We start from the raw sequence: 5833 nt of genomic DNA, 5'->3' as shown, positions 1-5833 counted from the left end.
GGAGGGACAGCGCAGGAGGGGAAGACCCTCTATGAGATGGATTGATTCGGTGACTGGGGTAATTGGGATGGGTGTGTCAGAGGCGGTGTGGTTGGCACAGGATAGAGCAGGGTTTAGGGCTGTTGTGCATAGGGTCACTATGATTCGCAAATGACTCGGCACATAACAACAACAACAACAACAACATATGCACTTTATTGCAGATCTTGGAGGACAGTGAGATCTTCCTCAAAAGCTGCCTCTCTGGGAGTGAGCATTAGTTTTATACTTGGGTTCTATACTAATTTATTTAACAATACAGTTTTGTTTGTAAAGTTACAGAATTTCTAAGCCTTTTTCTCCCCTTTTCTTTCTTTCTTTTTTTTTTTGAGGGCTAGTTTATTATGCAGCAGCTGCTGACTGATACATTCTGGCACATGTACAACGCTCATCAAGTCAAACTTTGGCTAAGGAATCCTGGGAACCCTACAAAGCTAAGCAAATCAGTAGACCCCCGACCTCTGGATCCAGTGGTTCTTCCTTTTCTTTACTTGCTCCACAACCCATCACCCTTAGCTTTACCTGTCATGAGAATTGTACCCATTCACCAGAGTCTGAAGAACCCAGCAACTCGGATCCTGGAACATGATGAAGAATCGATGCAATTCTTAGCTATCCCACGGAGCCCAGTACAGCAGTGGGTTCAGTATTGAGCTGCTTATTAAAGATCAGAAATTCAGTCCCTCTGTGGGAGAAAAATGAGGCAGCCTGTGCCTGTTAGGGTTTGAAGCCTTGGAAACCCGATGGGGACATTTCTACTCTATTCTGTAGGGCCACTATGAATTAGAATGGACTCAGCAGCTGTAGGTTTGGGGTGGGCTTTAGCTCTCCAACTCTCAGACTGCACAGCTTATCTTTGTCTTTGCACAAATCAATCAAGATATACTACATATTATTCACTGTTCAAAATACTGGAAAGATGGGATTAATACAAATGAAAGGGACCTTTCTCTCATAGAATTTATATTCTGCTGGAATGGGGGTAAGGGGCTTCTAAGACAACCTCAATTGTCCTCATGTCTTGGTATTTGTGGCCATGTGGAATCCTCTACCTTTGAGTAATACGCTTCTACGTGATTGTTGTTAGGTGCCATCAAGTCAAGTATGACTCAAAGAGACCTAATGAACAACAGATCTGAACCCTGTCATATTCTGTGCCATTCTCATAATCTCTGACTTGCTTGAGCCCATTGTTATAGCCACTGTGTCAACCCACCTTGTTGAGTGTCTTCCTCTCTTTCACTGACCCTCCACCTTTCCAGGCATGTTGTCCCTCTCCAAGGAATAGCCTCTCCTAGCAACATGCCCAAAGTATGTTAAATGAAGTCTTACTATCTTTGCCTCTCAGGAGCACCCTGGCTGCTCTTTCTCCAAGACATACCTGTTTATTCTTTTGGCAGCTTGTGGAATATTCAGCACTCTTCTCTAACATCACAGTTCAAACACACCGATTCTTCTGTCATCCTTATTCATCATCAAGCTCTCAACAGCATAGCAAGTGATTAAAGAAGAGCATAGTCTGAATCAGGGGCACCCTAGCCCTCAAACTGACCTCAGTGCTCCTCAGGAATTTGGAGATACCATATACTTGATAGAGTATCTCAGTATTTAGGACATGGTCTTTCTGTGACTAGATTACAAGGTCTTACTTCTCATCTGGAGGATGACTCTCTCCCTTACTAACTTTGATCAAGCCAGTTGCCTTGTTGGAGAGACTCACGAGGCAAGAAAATGCACCTTCTGGCTGATAGTCATTGAGCAACTGTGCTCAGAGCCGAGCAGCTCCAAAAGCAATGAGTTCTGCCTACAACCATGTGAGTGAGCTTGTAAGAATCCTTGCCTTATTCAGCACGGCAGTAGCAGAAATACCACTTGTGGGTGACTTTAACCAACAGCACAGCCATCTAGCTGGCTGCCTTCTCTCCTCACCTTCCCCAGAGCAGAAAGATATATGTAGGCAACAAGTGTCCTGACAATCGAGGTCCTATGAAGGGGAGATAGAGACAGAGGAACCAGTGAAGGAGAGGGAGAAAGGAGCTGCTTGGGAGGGAGGAGGGAAATAGGAGGTGAGGATATCAAGGAAGACCCAGGGGAGAGGAGTTAACACAGGAGGGAGGGAGGGCCACCCCATCTTGGTGGCAGCAAGGTGGAAATGCCTCTGTTCGTCCTCACAAAGATAGGGATAGATACTGTTGTTGGTCATTTCAGAAGACTGGTGAATGGGCACAAGAGTGGTAGGGGACAGGCCACCTCTAGAGGGTTAGAAGGAGGAGGTGAAAAATAATGAACTCGTAAAACAGTACACAATGTGGGTGACCTTGGAGGACATTATGCTGAGTGAAACATCTCAGTCTCAAAAGGACAAATACTGCATAACACCATTGCTATGAAGCGGGACTGACAATGGCGGGTTGGGAGGAGAATAGGAGAAGAGTAGACAGAAAATGAATGCTGTATTGGAACAGATGAGGAAGAGAACTGCTTAAAAGGAATATATGATTAGTCATTATATGGAAGACAACAGAAGCATAAGAGGTATGCTTCAAAGAGGACTGGGGGAGGGGGAGGAGAAGGTGGGAGGGAGGAAATTGTGCAACAATGAATGGATTTTTTTTAAGAAAGTGAACTGGGGGAGGAGGAATGGAGAGGGGGGAAATGTGCAACAACGAGTGAATGAAAATTCAACTTTTCTGTAAACTTTCATTAAAATCACAATTAAAATAAAAATAGAAGAAAAAAAAAAGAGAGTGAGGGAGCTCTGGTGGCCTAGTGACAAGGAGCTGTACTGCAATCCCAGAGGTGAGCCGTTCAAATCCACCAGATGCTTTGCTGGAGAATGAGGGGCAATCTCCTCCTGTACCAGTCAGATCCGATTTGATAGCACACACACTAAATAATAAAATTAAATAAAAAAGTAAAATAAAACAAAAATAAAGATCTTTCTTAAAGAAAAAGAAAAAGAAAGTGACCCTTGACTGCCGTTAGCACAGTGAAATACATAATTTCTTGACTACTAGATCCATATGTATGGACTATATTGTTGTTGTTGTCATCGAGTCGCTTGCAATTCATAGTGACCCTATGTACAAGAGTCCTAAATGCCGTTCTATCTTGTGCCAACCTCATTGTCTCAAACACACTCATTCCCACCATCCCAACCACAGAATCGATTCATCTCATCGAGGGTCTTCCTCTCCTGTGCCGTCCTTCCACTCTCCCAAACATGATGTCCCTCTCCAAGGACCAGTCCCTCCTTGCAACTTGTCCAAGGTGTGTCAGACGAAACTTCAGAATCTTTGACTCCAAGGAGCATTCCGGCTTCACTCTCTCCAAGACAAACCTCTTTGTTCTTCTAGCAGTCCATGGTATATTCAACACTCTTCTCCAGCACCACAGCTCGAAGCCATCAATTCTCTTTCTATCATCCCTAGTCACTGTCTAACTCTCCGATGCATAGCACGTAATTGCAAAGGCTATAGCCTGGATCAAGTGCATCTTAGTCTCCAGCCTGACGTCGTTGCTCTTCAGTACTCTGGAGAGGTCTCTCACAGCTGACTTTCCCAATGCAATTTGTCTCCTGATTTCCTGGCTGCTGTTACCAAGAGTGTTGACTGTGGAGCCAAGTAAACTAAAACTGTTAACTATCTCAATCTCTTCACAATCCATATTGATAAAATTAACCTTTGACAACTTAAAAAAACACAACAAACCAACACAAAACCCAAAAAGGAGGTGGTGAAGGGTTTGAGGACAACTAGAAGAATGTTACTACGCCCCTGTGTCAATCTGTCTTGCTGAGGGTCTTCCTCTTGCTCTCTGACCCTACATCTTTCCTACTACGACGTCTTTCCCCAAGGACTCGCCCCTCCTGACAACATGCCCAAGGTGTGTGAGACCAAGTGTCGTCATCCTTGTGTCTAAGGAGCCTCTGGTTGAATTTCCTCAATGTTCTTGCGTGTGACTAGGATTGTGACAATGGTGCAAGGTAGGGCAAGGTTCATAGGGTGGCTGTGAGTCATAGTCACCTTGATGGTACCTGACAACAACAGCAACAACAACAGGACTGAGGAAGTTCTTCCCCAAGGATGGGAGAAGCTCCTCATTTTCCAAAACCCTCCCTGTGCTGAGCCCTGAGGGGCAGCTGATCCTCACAACCAGGAATGGAGCTGTCTGGGCTGCAGAGAGAACTGGCTTTGGAGGCCAAAGCCACAGAGCTCTGGATGGGGCATGACCTGGCTCCTAAGACAACCCAGAGCAGCCGCGCCCAGGAGGCGGCGAAGATTGAACATGAAGAAAACAAGCAACCCCAGAGGAGGCAATGTGGCTCTCAAGGTCATGTTAAATGCCCAAGGTCATATCAAGTGTCCCAGAAGAGATGGAAGGAGGGGATACTAGGCAGGGGACCCAGCCAATGCAAAGGCAAGGCAGCAGGGAGGCAGGTCTCTGTCCTTTAAACATGTAGTTTGAATCACCTCCACAGAGAGTCACTGCCCAGGTTGGTGATTTACCCAGAAGGCTGCCTATTTCATGCCTCCTGCCCACAGTCCACTGCAGGACAGGAAAAGCATAAAGGAAGTATCTGCCTCCAGACTGGACACAAAGGAGAAACAAGAGCTCTGACCCAGGGAGCAGGATCCGGGGAAGCTCTGCCTTAACCCTTCTGAGAGCTGGACAATGACTAAGGACGACAGAAAAGGAATTGATGCCATTGAATCTGGTGTTGGAGAAGACCCTCAATCAGTGGCTGCTATAATGGACAGTGTGTCAGGAAATGGGAAGATGGCACAGGATAGGTCAGGGTTCTGTTGTTTATAGGGTTGCTCTGAGTCGTACTTGACTTGACAGCACCTAACATCTGACCCTTAACAGAAAATACTTAAGATTACATTTTTGAGAAGCAGATAATACAGAAAGAATTTTTGGAACTTCCCAGAAAAAGAGGCAAAATCAATGCCTTTATTCTCTTGGATTGGTTTGAGTTGGGAACGCAGAGCTGATTGAACTTGCTTTTGTTATTTGAAATCCAGCTCCCCTCTCAACAAGTTGGTGGACTGAAGTAGGTGATATAATCTCCAGCCTTGGATTTCTCACAGTTAAAATGCAGAAAATAAAGGGAGCTCTGGTGGCCTAGTGGCAAGACGCTGCGCTACAATCTCAGAGGTACGCGGTTCAAATCCACCAGATACTCTGCTGGAGAAGGAGGGGGCAATCTCCTCCTGTACCAGTCAGATCTGATTTGACTATACACGTAAAAATAATATAATAAAAAAATAAAAAGATGCAGAAAATAACTGATAGGCTGTAGGGATTAGTTAACATTATGTCCACAGGCACATTATATAACAAGAAATACTCAAGGAATACCAGCTGAATTTTTATTTATGGTTTAAACATAAAAAGTCCTTGAAAACCCTAAAACACTCTCCATTCCTGTGGTGACAACTAGAAAAACCCAGAGGAAAATGCCATATTACTCAATAAGGAAGAGTAATAAATGCGAGGAAATCCTGATGAACTGCATTTCAAGGGAATGAAGAATTCTACGTACATGAGCCAAGACACGTGATAATCAGAGGAAATCATACAGTTTTTAAATGACAAGAAAGAGTGGTCAAGCATGGTGATCGTTGTTTGTTTGCTTGTTGTTGTGTACCATCGAGTCAGAACCCATAGTTGACCCTCCAGGGTTTTTTTGGGTTTTTAAAGGCAGTCTCTCTGGAGACTAAGGTGCGCCATGGTTTTTGCAATCACTTGTTATGCATCAGAGAGTTGGACAATGACTAGGGAGGATAGA

This window comes from Elephantulus edwardii, unplaced genomic scaffold, assembly GCF_000299155.1.
Source record: "Elephantulus edwardii isolate Elephantulus edwardi_28Jun2011 unplaced genomic scaffold, EleEdw1.0 scaffold00185, whole genome shotgun sequence".
Taxonomy (NCBI): Eukaryota; Metazoa; Chordata; class Mammalia; order Macroscelidea; family Macroscelididae; genus Elephantulus; species Elephantulus edwardii.
The sequence above is the reverse complement of the archived record's forward strand: the minus strand, read 5'-3'. Positions refer to the sequence as shown.